The sequence below is a fragment of the Trichechus manatus genome, unplaced genomic scaffold (genome assembly GCF_000243295.1).
Source record: "Trichechus manatus latirostris isolate Lorelei unplaced genomic scaffold, TriManLat1.0 scaffold00287, whole genome shotgun sequence".
Lineage (NCBI taxonomy): Eukaryota > Metazoa > Chordata > Mammalia > Sirenia > Trichechidae > Trichechus > Trichechus manatus.
In genome coordinates this window covers 334,556-350,413 of record NW_004444223.1, presented here as the reverse complement: position 1 = coordinate 350,413, position 15,858 = coordinate 334,556, and positions in this window count along the sequence as shown.

The following is a 15,858-nucleotide window of genomic DNA, read 5'->3' as shown; positions in this document are numbered from 1 at the left end:
TATATGAAAAGTCGAGTTTTCTTCCTAATTTGTTTTCCTACTAAAGAAGAAAATTAACCTTGCATACAATTAACAGGACAGCTTTAATATGAAAAATGGTCTCCACTTATTGAGCACTTTAAAAAAAAAAAAACAAAACTCATTGCTATTAGGTCAATTAGGACTCGTAGCAACCCTATAGGACAGAGCAGAACTGCCCCGCAGGGTTTCCAAGGAGCAGCTGGTGGATTTGAACTGCCAACCTTTTTCTTAGCAGCCAAACGCCTAACCACTGCACCACCAGGGCTCATAGTGTATGCTAAAAGAATGTCAGGAACAATTGGATACTTGAGTTCTACCACTGACACTGACTTAACGCTGTGAAACTGAGTAAAATCACTGTTGTTTTTTGTATCCCATATTTTTTCTATGTAATTAAAAATGTCAAAATCATAATATATTGTGTTTCAGGGACCCCTCACTTCACATAAATATTTTCTTATTTTATCATAAGCCTTTCATCAACATCATTTTTAACTTTGTACAATTTTCCATTGTTTGGACATCATATGTTTAATTCTTCCCGTTTTTGGATACTTAGCTTGTTTTGAAATTTTTGCCTCAATTAAACATATAAAGCTGTGTGTGTGTGCATGCGTGTGAGGTTAGGATTTTTCTTAAAAGTAGAATTATTGTGTTAAAGACTATTAACATTTTCAGAGTCTTGCTATGCAACTTCAAATTTATTTTACATTTCTATCAGCAATATATGAACGTGTCCATTGGAGACCTTGAATGGTATGAAGAAATGATATGGAGGATCATTAGATATTCTTGGTTTTAAATATCTTTTCTGATGTGAAGTATCATTTAAATCTGTATTCTCATACTAATGATATCTAACATTTTTCACCAAATTTGTTAAATAATCTGTATCTCCATTCTTTAGCATAACTTCAGAATTCTTACTTTCAAATCCTCAAAATTCATCTCTGTAATTCTCCTGAAAATTCTCTTCAATTCTTTCAAATGAACATAGTCTCATATAGGGCTTTTACCCATTCTATATCACTCAACTCTTTTGCCTCAGCCTAACTACTCTAGCTGATTTCACATAAACATATGAGCAGGCATATTTATACAGCTCTGTGAGCGTGTGTGTATGTGTGTGTTTAGAGCTATATAAATATACCTACGTATACATACCAGTTTACCAGTTGTCATTGAGTCGATTCTGATTTATGGCAACCTCATGTGCATCAGAGTAGAACTGAGCTCCATAGGGTTTTCAATGGCTGAATTTTTGGCAGGAGATCACCAGGCCTTTCTTCCGAGGTGCCTTGGATGGACTCGAACTGCCAACCTTTTTGATAGCAGCCAAGTGCTTAAACTATTTGCACCACCCAGGAACAAATGTATTTATACATTTATTATCAATTAACATCAACAAGCTAATCACTTCAGTCTTCTCTCAAATCATGAGAATCACTGACTTATATTACAATCATAAGGTAACTCATGACTAAATTTTCTTTTTCTTTCTGATTACTATTAATTCTTTTTCTTGTTGTTGCTAGTCGCCCTCAAGTCAGTTCCAACTCATGGCAACCCTAGGTGTGCAGAGCAGAACTGCTCCATAGGGTTTTCAAGGCTGTGGCCTTTCAGAAGCAAGTAACCAGGTCTGTCTTCCAAGGCACCTCTGGGTGGGTTCGAACCACCAATCTTTAGGCTAGTAGTTGAGTGCTTAACCATTTGTGTCACCCAGGGACTCCATTATTCCTACTTCTTACATTTTCCAGTCTTTCCTAAGAATTTCTTACCAAGTATATTTAAAAAGCTCCCAATATCAGTCATTAATAGACCATTTGATTCAACCTTGTTTCTTAATATTTTCTCTATGATGATGTATGCCTTGGTGTAGAGAATTTGATACAGTTTTTTTGTTTTGTTTTTTTTTCCAATTAGCTAATCCAATTCATCCTCTCCAGACTATGGATTGGAAAACGGATGGAACACTATAAATTAGTGTGGAAAAATAATGTTGCCATATTTCACTCCCAATCAGTCTCCACCAAAACTTTATCCTTTTGCTGTTTCAATATGTTTGTGTGACATTTTTTAAGTTGTTAAAAGTTTATTTATTTTAAAGTCTCAATGGGCTTCCTAAATGCCAAATGACTTTTTTTGTTTTTTGTTTTTTTTTTTTTTTTTTTGGTGATATGAGCTAAAATGAATCAAAAACACATGGAATCAATGTTCTCTAAAATATATGTGTTTTTTAAGTTTGGAGAGAGTGGAGGAGAAGAGGTGCTTGGCAGAATGTTTGAGTTTTAGTAAATCCAAAATTTTTGAAAACTTGTTCCAGATGTTTGATGAACCTTCTGGTGCCCCTAAGTTTCACCCAAACCTGCTATAAATAAAAATAATTATAAACAGCAATAAACTGAGATTAAGGCAGTACGGAATGGATGCCATTGGAATCAGAATTAACTCTGGGCCGAATTAAACCACAGATAATAGCTTGATGTATTGTAAACTCTGTGAAGAAAAGTATACTCTCACAGTATGCCTACATAAAAGAAGTGAGAAAATAAAAACAGAACTATTCCACACATGAAAACCTGACGGCATCTTGGCATTTCATCCTGGCTTTCAGACGCTCTCATTATCTAACCCATTGGTTCTTCAGATGAGACAATAAATCTCCCCATAGAGGATGTTTGGAAACTTGCGGGACATATTTTGGTTGTCACAATGACTGGGAAGAGCTACTGGCTTTTACTACCCAGTGGCCAAGGATGAAAACAGCCTGCAATTCTCATAAAATGAAGAGCTATTCACGTAAGTACCAATGGTGCCTCTACCAGTCTCACCCTTCCTGTCTCTCTCTGACCCCTGAGTTCTGGTCTCACCAATTTTCTTATCATCCCCTGCAAATCATAGCCATCTTGTCGTTCTATCTTTCTTCTGCTGCTCCTTGACTTGAATAATCCACATCTAATATTTTCTTTCAGGCCTAGCTCAAAACTCTTTTCCATCTCAGCTCTTTACTCAAAGTCTGATCTCCATGGTAAACTTTTCCCTTGAATTCTTTCAATAGCCTCACTCACACTATTTCATATTTCCTTGGATACTTCCTATATTGTATACTACATGTATACAGAAGTTGTTTAGTTAACCACTGTGGAACATTTTTTATTGAGATGTTTGTGGCCATGCAGACTCAGCCATAGTAGAACTTCCTTACTTGGCTTTATTGAGAGAAGTTTTCCATGTGTGTTCACATACTGTATGTGTATTATGATAACATAGATTATAAGTCGATTCTGACTCATAGCTACCCTGTAGGACAGAGTAGAACTCCCCATAGGGTTTCCAAGGAGCAGCTAGTGGATTCAAACTGCTGACCTTTTGGTTAGCAGCGAGCTCTTAACCATTGAGCCACCAGCACTCTGGATATAAATATAGACACAGATAAAGATGGATGTATTAGAAACCCTTACATGAATATACAAAACATTGTCTTTTCACTTAAGGACAAAAGTCTTTGTGTCCTTTGTCTGTAAGAATGGTTGAGAATGTGGCCTCTTAGTTTTATTCTTCAGATTAGCACTCATCAGTGGCCTCTGATTCCCGTAGTTTTACTTCTGAGTAGTTGTACTGTACCACTAAAGAATCTTTGGAGGCTTAAAGTACAGCCAGGAAGAGTCAACTTGGAAAAATATAATCTAATACTTCTGGGGAGATATAATTCCCACAGACATTTGTTGGAAGATATAAACTATACATCTGGACTGTGGTAATGCCTGGGATGACTAAGGAGAGTCTCATCTTTCAAGCCAGTGAGAAAGTACTAGAAAGTATGCTTTAGAATAAACCTTCACTGGCTTCACATAAGAAGAGTTAGGGGTCAGATGAAAAATGAATAGCTTCTACTTTAATTTAGGGCTATCACTTTGTGTCGATGTTTAACACAAGCAACCTTTGTCTTATGAATGCGTGACTTTTGAATAACCTTGTCCCCATCACTGGAGGTTTCCTGCTCCTCTGGGCCCCTGCCAACATGTTCACTTGCCACTTCAGTGACTTCACCAAAAGTGACCATGCCAGTCCCCTCTCAGCTTCAACCCATTTATAGCTCTACAGTGGGCACAGGGATTAAAACTCAAAAGATTAAAAGTTTAATCTCAAAATGTCAAGGAAAAGTAGTATATCTTTTATGGACAAAAGGGAATTCTATCATTTTTTTCTAACTGGGAATACAACAATCTTTTATTCATAAAAATAATAAAAATAATGCCATTGCATTTTTATGACTATGAAAGCAAAAACATTCATTATTTTAAAGTAAGAAATGCAAAAAAATACCAAAATGATGTGAAAAATTTCTCTAATTATACCACATAGAAATCATCACTCATAGTTTGGTGAACATTCATTCAGATTTTATATGTGTATGTATATATAAATATACACATATTCCAAAATAGGAATAGAACATACATACTGTTTTTAGTATAGTTTGTTACTTACTATATTGTGGACATATTTCCATGTTAAAAACAAATAAAGAAGGTATAACTATATTACCATTTTTTAAAGCTGTTTATTATTCCCCTGCACTAATGCATGATAATGTATATGAGCATTTCCCTATTGTCTGACATTTAGATTGTTCTCAGTGTTTCACTATTACATGTAACACTGTAACTAACATACTTATTCATATATTTTGGACATTTCTCCAATTATTTATTTCCAAAAGACAAATTCTAGGAGTGGAATTACCAAGTTAGAGTGGAAAAATAATTTTAATTTATACTGCCAAATTTTTCATAAAAACATAACACTGCAATTTGCTCTCTAACCAGCAATCTTAGGGGGAAATAGAATCCTATTTTTAAACAATTACTTTACATTCGTTTTGAATATAACCCACTCCCAATTACGGAGCTGCCTGTGTGAATATTTTAGCTGTTTAAAATTATGACTTTTAAACTGTGTTCCGATGTATTATCTCAAGAACCTAGAGATGAGACCTGGGAGAGAGGTTTTACATGTATAAATATATATATAATATATATACATATTTTACTGTGCTTTGTTGCTGTTGTCGTTAGATGCTGTTGAGTCGGTTCTGACTCATAGCAACCCTATGTACAACAGAGCGAAACACTGCCCAGTCCTGCGCCATCCTCACAGTTGTTGTTATACTTGAGCCCATTGTTGCTTGCAGCCACTGTGGCAATCCATCTCATTGAGGATCTTCTTCTTTTTCGCTGACCCTCTACTAAGCATGATGTCCTTCTCCAGGTGCTTTAGGTGAAAGTTTATAGCTCAAGTTAATTTCTCATTCAAAAATTTATACACATATTGTTTTGTGACATTAGTTGCAATCCCCACAACGTAACAGCACACTCCCCCTTTCCCTCTTGGGTTCTCTGTGTCCATTCAACCAGTTCCTGTCCCTTCCTGCATTCTCATCCTGGTTTTGGACAGGACCTGCCCATTTGGTCTGGTATATTTGATTGAACTAAGAAGTATGTTCCTCACGCGTATTATTTTTGTTGTAGAGTCCTGTCTGATCCTTGTCTGAAGAGTGGGTTTCAGGAATAGTTTCATTTCTGGGTTAACAGAGCATCTGGGGGCCATAGTTTTGGGGGTTCCTCCAGTCTCTGTCAGACCGTTAAGTCTGGTCTTTTTATGTGAATTTGAATTCTGTTCTACATTTTTCTCCTGCTCTGTCCGGGACTCTCTGTTGTGTTCCCTGTCAGGGCAGTCATTGGTGGTAGACATGCACCATCTACTTCTTCTGATCTCAGGCTTGTGGAGTCTCTGGATCATTTGGTCTTTTAGTCCTTTGGGGTAGTATTTTCCTTGTGTCTTTGGTGTTCTTCATTCTCCTTTGCTCTGAGAGGGATGAAACCAATAGATGTATCTTAGACAGCCACTTGCAAGCTTTTAAGACCCCAGACACTACTCACCAAAGTGGAATGCAGAACATTTTGTTTATAAAATATGTTATGCCAATTAACCTAGATGTCCCCCAAAAACTATGGTCCCCAGGCTCTAGCCTGAGCTACTCTGTCCCTCAAAGTGTTTGGATGTGTCTAGGAAACTTCTCTGATTTTGCTTTGGTCCAGTTGTGCTAACTTCCCCTATATTGTGTGCTGTCCTTCCCTTCAATGAAGCTGACCCTTGTCTATTATCTGGTTAGTGATTTCTCCTCCCCCCCCCTCCTCACAAAGAATGCTTTTTTCTGTGTTTCAACATTTTCTTGAGTTCTTATAATAGTGGTCTCGTAAAATATTTGTCCTTTTGTGACTGACTTATTTCACTCAGCATAATGTCCTCCAGATTCATCCATGTTGTGAGATGTTTCGCAAATTCATCATTGTTCTTTATTGTTGCATAGTATTCCATTGTGTGTATGTACCATAATTTGTTTATCCATTCATCTGTTGATGGACATTTAGGTTGTTTCCATCTTTTTGCTATTATGAATAGTGCTGCAATGAACATGGGTGTTCATATGTCTATTTGTGTGATGGCTCTTATTTCTCTTGGGTATATTCCTAGGAGTGGGATTGCTGGATCGTATGGTATTTCTATTTCCAGCTTTTTAAGCAAGCACCATATCATTTTCCAAAGCGGTTGTACCATTTTACATTCCTTTGCCCATTTTTAATTGTATTATTTTTGTTGTTGTTGTTGAGGTGGTGGCTGTATATACTGTATATTTTAACTGTCCAGCTTAAATGCCTATCGTTTGTAAAGATAGTTGGAGATATTTAAATAAAGGCAAAATCAATGATTTAACCTATAAGAGTCAAGATTAAACAGAAAAAAAAAGAAAAGAAAACTTCTGGGTTTATATACTAAGCAAATGAGTTTGTTTTAATGACTTTAGTTAATATAATTTTGATAATATTAACAAGTAATAGAAAATATGAGAATCTATCTCATAATGAAGAATTTTAAAGTAGAATTTTTCAGAGATGGAGAAGAACAAAGATAGAGAGAACTCACTTTCTGAGTATACAGGAACAGGAATGAGTAGGCTGAGTGGTGAGGAGCCTGAGAGGAAAGACAGAACAGGAAAAGTACGCAGATCTAAACACATAGGACCCCAGACCACAAGACATGAGGTCATTCCTTGAGGTCTAATAGAAAGCCAAGGGCTCAGAGTTTATGAAGCAGCATCAGCAGTTGGATCAAAAATAACATCTCTGTTTAATCTGCCATTTGAATGAGAGTCCGTCAGAGACCATCTCTCAGAAGGCTGAAGTGGGGACTACAGGAGACATACTGACAGGGTTGGCTAGAACCACATTATTAGGACCATATGAAATACTCTCCTTCCTGTTCAAGTTCTGCTTAATGTTGAGAGTCACAAGGAATTTGGAAAAGGAGAAGAAGAAAGCAGCCCAATTGCTAGAAAAGAAGGTACTAAACAAATAGCTTTGTGAATTCTAGACTGGGAAAAGAGCCTCAGAAATGATATTCCATTCGCATTCAACATAGCATAAAACATAACATAATAACATAACACAACATAACATAGCATAATGTAACATAGCAAGGTAGAGAACCACAAATCCTATGTTTATCAAACTGAGACTCTTATTTGGTAAAAGAGCAAAAATCAGCAGAGACGAAATAATCGGCCCTTACACAAAGTTGGCACACAGTCTCTCTTACCCTTGCCCTCTCTGGATCTTAATTTCCTCACCTATAAAATGAGGAAGTTGGACATCTAAGGAATCTGCTAATTCCATAATTGTCTAATTCTATAATTCCTAGAATTATTCATATAAAATTAGAAACTATTTTCCTTACAGAATTACTTTATGCTCTATGGAAGGAAACATGTTTCCATATAGCTCTTGGAACAAGAAGCAGTCCCAATGCCAACCCCAGCCTCTCAGGCTCAGCCACCAGCAGTTGCCAAAGCTGCAGAAAATGGCCTTATTCCAAAGGGCTCTTTTCCTTCTAGCACAGGAGTGAGAATATTCAAGAGCATCTGGAAAGTCTGGTTAATGTTTCAGTCACTTCCCAGGGTCTCCTGCTGCTTCCTCACAGCAGCTAATCATAGCAACGGAACAAGCATCCAGGGTGTCTCTCTCCACTGATTCGCATCCTGTGCTTCACCTGCTTTGATGGTGCAGCCAGGAAACTCTTGCATTAGGACTACAGTGGCAGGTGACAGGTGGTGATGCTGTTTACCACATACACATCCTTAAAACCAGTGATAAAATGCCTAAGCCTAACCCAGGAAGAAATGTCCAAGGCTAACATTTCTTTTAAGAAATCAGCAAATACTTGTTTAGAAGCTGCTTTATAATCATGCCATGCACTCTGCATCCACGTGCTTAGTGACTTGTGACATTTAGTCAATCCAGTTCATTACAATCTTTGTGTAGCCTATTGAAGAGATTTATTTCCCTGAAAATTAAAACAGAATTGACTTAGAAATGATTCAGTCATTGTATAGCTGAAGGGAATCAAAAAGCAAGACACTAAAGTGTTCAAAAAATACGTTTCACTGGTTTGGAAGGAAATTAGATCAACACTATCCCAAAAGGGACTCCAAATCTACCCAGGAAAATGGAAAAGAGGCTTAGATTAGATCCAGAAAGTGCTTCCTACTGGCTTTCTCATTATTTCTGTAAAGCTGGCTATTAACACATAAAATCATTTCTCAGCAAGGTTAGGAAGTAGGTGACATTTTAATACAGCCCTTTTTTCTCCTGCTTTCACTAACTTTCTCTCCCTTTCTCCACCACACTTTCCCCATGATATAGCTGATGTCCTTCCCTGATTTGCATAAAGCAGGGAAATATTTTATTTATTGTTGTTAAAAATATACACAGCAAAACATACACCAATTCAACAATTTCCACATGTACAATTCAGTGACACTGGTTACATTCTTTAAGTTGGGCAACTATTCTTACCCTCCTTTTTCATATTGTTCCTCGCTCATTGACATAAACTCACCACCCCCAAGATTCCTATCTAACTGTCAAATTGCTGTTGTTAATTTGATCCCATATAGATAGTTCTTTTAAAAAGCACAGTGCTCAAGGCAGACATCCTTTACTAACTAAGCTAAACTATTGTTTGGTTTAAAGAAGACTTGATGGATATTTTTGGTTTAAGGTTTAAAGATTATCTCAGGGCAATAGTTTGGGGGGTTCCTCCAGCTCCAATGGCTCCAGAAAATGTGGATTAAAATAGGAAAGTATTTGATCAGCTCATCCTCAGTGAGGTACAAACAACTGATGAGCCTTCAGGTGTTTTTCTGCTTATAAGGTTCTTGTCTTTCAATAGGGGCCAAAACCATAGCCGAAAAATGAAGGACAAAAGGGAGAATGCTAGGCATCAACCAATCAACCACAGAAGAGATTTGTGGAGAAGTGAACATTCTCAAAAGTCCTCCAATGATAACATATAAGTAATTGCCTTCTCCTAAGTATAAAAATATTATTTTATTATCATGTCAGTGGAAACCCTGGTAGTGTAGTTGTTAAGTGCTGTGGCTGCTAACCAAAAGGTCAGCAGTTCGAATCTACCAGGCACTCCTTGGAAACTCTATGGGGCAGTTCTCTGTCCTATAGGGTCACTATGAGTTGGAGTCGACTCAACAGCAACGGGTCTGGTTTTGGTTATCATGTCAGTAATGTTTTCTTTTCACCTCAACACTAGCAAAACAGGTAACAATGACAGAACTAGCTTTAAATCCTAAAAATAATCATGTTTGCTACTAATGTTCATAGCAGATCTTAAAGCAAAAATGTTATGAGGAAAAGGAGAAATCTAAGTTTATCCACAATACCTACCATCTAGGGCCACTGAGAAGCCTACTGAGTTTAGTTGTTAAATTGTTGTTGTTGCTGTTAGTTGCCTTCAAGTCAATTCTGACTTATGGCAACCCCATGAGTTACAGAATATAACTGTTTCATAGGGTTTTCTTGGTTGTAATCAACAGAAGCAGATTACTAAGCCCATCTTCCACAGTACCTCTAGGTGGATTTGAGGCACCAACGTTTAGATTAGCAATCATGCACAAACAGTTTGTGCCACCTAGGGACCTACTGAGTTTAGTAAGTTTCCTTAAACCTCCAAAGTGGTAATGAAATATGAAGAATGTAGTGATAAATTATATTAGTCATGCTTTTGACGAGTACAAGAATTTATTTTTTCTCAAAACTTTTAATTGACTATAATGACCAACAAGTTATTTTAGTACAAGAATTTTCACAATGACTCTTTCGAGTAAACAATTGCCGAACACCTCACTGTGAAGCTGATGTGAGCTCTGGTCTCCATAGAGGAGCAAATAAACAATACAAATGAACACAACTGCCAAGTCACATGTCAAAGTTTATTTTCCAAAGAAAACATTCAATTAATTGAACAGGTCTTAGGAGTTGGTTCAGTTTTTGTTATTTATAGTTTTGTTTGGGTCATTGTTGTTTGTAATTATTCTTAAACCTCTTACGGAGCTCTTAATGATTTTTAGTGCCTTAAAGTTGGAGGAAAATAAAATAATAATTACTTAATAAGAAACACAGAAAATACTAAGTAACATAAGGTTCCTCTAGATCCTTGTGCTTTATCTTACTTTCATAATTATTTTTACAAACATTTGCTCCTTTTTTAACACCAACACACCTGAATTTATCCTTTTCAGTTTTTTTTTTTTTTTTTTTACTTAGAATCTGTACAATAAAGTGGCTTATCTTAAGGCATTTCATTTTGATTTCCCTTTTTTAAAAAAAAGTTCTAAAAATTTGGAAACTTAATCTTTATAAATTGGTAGTGTAACTGACTCATATCATATTCGAGATAGTTTCCCATAAAGAGGAATAATCTGAGGCCTAAAACACCTAAGCTATTTTAGATTAAGAAATACAATTTTTTAAGAATGTGGTAAAACATTGTTACTTTATAGGAAAACAAAATAATTTTTCTCAGCAAATGACATTCTAATTATAATACTGTACAGTAATTCTGTTCAATACTGGAAATTTTAATAATTGCTGAGTATGTTGGGGGAAAGAAATGCTTTGTTTAAACAAAGTAGAGCAATCTTTAGGGTTAAAAAAAGAAATCTTCCCATACAGTTTCTGACACTTATCTTTTTTTACTTTCTGGCCTCTTTCCATACAGCTTTACTACAGATGGTGAGGCCATAGGGAAAATGCAATGCTTTGGTTCTGCATTTATAAGAGACACGTACTCGAGTTAAAACTTCTATGTCTCTTCTGCTGCATTACTCAATGTGGTCTTGTCTTGACCTTAAAGTTAATTTTCAAGCCCGTAGGGAGAAAAAAAAGCCAGATAATAAAATCCATGTAATAAAGTGGAATAAACAGAAAAGTAATAGAGAGGAAGATAGAACCAGCATGGCTAGTAGAAATCAGGATCATCTAAGCAACACAACTACCAGAAGATTGCTAAAACAGTATGGTGACCCTGGCAGAAGCTCTTGCAGTGTACATATTGAATCATTTAACTTATAAATCACTTCCCAAATTGTAATTTTAACTACTAAAGTAATGTGCATACTTAACACATGAAGAAATTCACTTCACATTAAATTAATCTGACGTATACTGGACATGATTATGTTCTTATTTTTCATTTCCAAAAGCAATTCTAAATCAGCACAAATTCTGCATAAATTGGTTCATTCATTAAAAACAAAGACAGGTTAGGTGAAGTAGCAGACATTATACTTTTTATTGATACCTAGTAGTCCTCTGCTTCTAAGATTGCATTTCTTACCCCCTTGAAGTTTAATATGGCCATGTGACTACCTCTGGAAAATGAACTGTTAATAGAACTAACTCTTCAGTTATTGTGACCTGTTAAGATGGAATCTCCATCAGCATGGATTGCCAAATGACTAAAATAAGCACCCCTTCCCCCAACCTGCATTGGATATGTAGCATGAGCAAAGAAATAAACCCTTGCAGTTTTAAGCTACCGAGATTTGAGGGCTTTCTTACTGTAGCGAACAACTTTAATACTCATAGACATGCTACAGGACTGAGGAGAACTGCCCCCATAGGGTTTCCAAGGCTATAATCTTTACTGACGCAGACTGCCATGTTTTTCTTCTGAGGAGCAGCTTGTAAGTTTGAACCACTGACCTTTTGGTTAGCAGCAAAGTGCTTAACCACTGGACTACCAAGGATCCTTTTATTAATACAGGAAGATAAAGTTAGATAAGAAAATTTGCTCTGTAGTGTATCAGTATATCCCTTCAGTAGTATACTGGTAGTAGTAATTGTTGTTGTTGTTGTCATATTTTTGTTATCTAATAAGACTATTTGCTAAACATAATTGGTACACTGTGAAAAGTTCTTGTGACATAATATTCAGGAGTCAAGAATTATTTTTTCAATACTAATTTACTTACATATAGTAGGCACTCAGTAAGTATATAAAAATGAGTTTAAGAAGTTGTTTAACTAAAATACAATGATATTTGGGCAAATATGCTCAAGTTCATGAATATTCTGAGTCTTTAAATTATAACATATATGTAGATTGTATCTTGTATCCAAATTAATTTAATCTCTAGGAAACCCAATAATATCTTTGCATTTTACCTGCAATAATTAAAGCAGATGTGAATGATCTTATGAAACAAAGAATTGATTTTGAAATTGCTCTGTTTCATGTATCAAAAGCAGGATGGGGGGCTGGGCCAAGAGGGTGGAGCAGTCAGACACTTCCAGTGGTCCCTTTCACAATAAAGACCCAAAAAAACAAGCAAATCTATTATATATGATAATCGAAGAGCCCTGAACATCAGAGGCAAGGTTGAGGAATCAGACTGAGTGGCAGGGGGAGGGAGAGATGGTTCGGAAGTAGCAAGGAGTTGCCAGACCTGACCCAGCAAGAGCCTGAACCCTTCAGTCCAGATAAGCTCATGGTGCATGGTGAAGCAGGCCAGTAGTGGCTCTTGGGAGGCATTTTCCATCCCGGAAGACGCCCAGCAGCTGAGAGTCTACTCAACCATCCAGAACCAGTGAGAAGCAACCATTGATTGGTGAAAGATATATACTTGTGTCTGCCCTATGACATGGATCAAACCACCCCCCCTTAGGGAAAAAATCTCTCTCCATTTAACTCCCCGCTCCCTGCTCTGCACTGGGTCCCAGAGCAGCTTCAGCAATTGCCAAGTCCCCTGGGCTGGAAGTAGGACCTGTCATGTGCCCTGAGCCATTCTCATAGCCTTGGAGAGAGAACAAATTAACAAACAGGGAAAAAGATAATCTTTCAGCTCCCCTAAGCCAGGAACTCTGAGTAGGCACAGCTCCTTTGCCTAGGCACAGGCATAAGGGACCCATGGACTTTGAGTGCCTTTCCCCCTGCAGAGACTTGTGTGGGCCCATTTCAACACTGTAGGCCCTTATTACCACAGTACAACATGGTATATGCTTGAAGTTTAACTTCGATTGTTTCAGTGGCAGGTCTGTGACATTTGACACTGCTCTGCCCATTAAGCAGGGTCTTCCCCTACCACATCAGGGGTCTGAGAACTGGTGGGTCCACCCACGCCATCTAGCCACCTGCGACAAGGGCCCAAAAATAAGTGGTACCCCCTAATCCTTACAGCTAACAGCACTGGGTGCTCATAGTCCAGCTGCAAAACCCACCCACCTATGTGGTCTAGGGAACAAGGACATGCCTTCCTCCTGGACACTGGGGGATGGCCATCGGTCCCCTGCCTTCATCTGTCTGTGACCCCCTGCTGCAGCTGGATGACTGTGCCTACACCAATCACCCATGCCTGTCTAGGACTTTAGGTGAGAGCCTGCACCACAAACTTGGTGACCAACTACCTAGACACCTGAGCTGAATTCAAATAGGAGGAGTGGGCGGACTCCTGGGCTCACATACTTAGTGGCAGCTCTGGCAACCTGTTTGCAGGATGCTGCAGTTTCAGTTGCACAGGTGATCAGGCTAGCTCACACGAGTAACCTATTTGTGCATATCAAAACAAAACAAGAAACTAGGACACAGTAAGCAAACATAAAATAAATAAATATAATAACTTATTGATGGCTCAGAGACTACAGTCAATATCAAATCACATAAAGAGGCAGATCATGATGGCTTCAGCAAGCTCCCAAAATAAAGAATCAAGAAATTTTCCAGGGGAAGAGAATTTCTTGGAATTACCAGAGGCAAAATACAAAAGATTAATATATAGAACTCTTCAAGAGATCAGGCAAAATGCAGAACAAGCCAAGGAACACACAGACAAAGCAATAGAGGATCTTAAGAAGGTTATTCAAGAGCATAATGACAAATTTAATAGGCTACAAGAATCCATAAAGAGACAGCAATCAGAAACCCAGAAGATTAAAAATAAAATTTCAGAATTAGACAACTCAATAGAAAGTCATAGGACCAGAATTGAGGCAATGGAAGTCAGAATTAGTGAGACTGAAGGTAAAGCACTTGGCACCAACTTACTTGAGGAAAAATCAGGTAAAAGGATTTAAAAAAACAAAGAAACCCAAGAATTATGTGGGACTCCATCAAGAAGAATAACCTATGAGTGACTGGAGTACCAGAACGGGGGGACAACAGAAAATACAGAGAGAATTGTTGAAGAATTGCTGGCAGAATACTTCACTGATCATGAAAGATGAGAAGATATCTATCCAAGATGCTCATCAAACCCCACATAAGGTAGATGCCCAGAGAAACTCACCAAGACATGTTATAATCAAACTTGACAAAACCAAAGATAAAGAGAATTTTAAGAGCAGCTAGGGATAAACGAAAAGTCATCTACAAAGGAGAGTCAATGAGACTAAACTCACACTACTCAGCAGAAACCATGCAGGCAAGATGGCAATGGGATGACATATATAAAGCCTTGAAGGGAAAGAATTGCCAGCCAAGAATTCTATATCCAGCAAAACTGTCTCTCAAATATGATGGCGAAATCAGGGTATTTCCAGATAAACAGAAGTTTCAGGAATTTGCCAAAGCAAACCAAAATTACAAGAAATACTAAAGGGAAGTTCTCCAGTTAGAAAATCAATAACATCAGATAACAACCCAAGACTAGAACACAGGACAGAAAAACCAGATATCAACCCAGACAGGTGAGTCACAAAAATAAATCAAAGCTAAAACACTGAAAACAGAGAAACAGAGATGTTAAAATGTGAAAGATGACAACATTAAAACAAAAAAAGAGGGACTAAAAAATGTAGACATAGATTTTTCATGTGGCGAGGAAGTCAAGGCGATATAAAGAAATAAAAGACTGGTATAAATTTAGAAAAATAGAGGGCAATACTAAGGTAACCACAAAAGAAACTAACATTGCTACACGTCAAAATAAAAAACAAGAAATATGAAGATTCAGCAAATACAAAGTCAACAACAATGGAAAAGATGAACAGAAAATACATAAAGAAAAACTACTCAGCACAGAAAATTAAGTGGAACCAAGAATTGTCAATAACACACAAAAAAAGACATCAAAATGACAGCACTAATCTCATACCTATCAATAATTACACTGAATGTAAATGGACTAAATGCATCTATAAAGAGACAGAGAGTGGCAGAATGGATTAAAAAACACTATCTGTCTATGTGCTGCCTACAAGAGACACACCGTAGACTTAAAGACACAAATGAACTAAAACTCAAAGGGTGGAAAAATATATATCAAGCAAACAACACTCAAAAAAGAGCAAGAGTGTCAATATTAATCTCTGGCAAAATAGACTTTAATGTAAAATCCACCACAAAGGATAAGGAAGGACACTATACAATGATTAAAGGGTCAATACACCAGGAGGACATAACTGTAACAAATATTTACGCACCCAA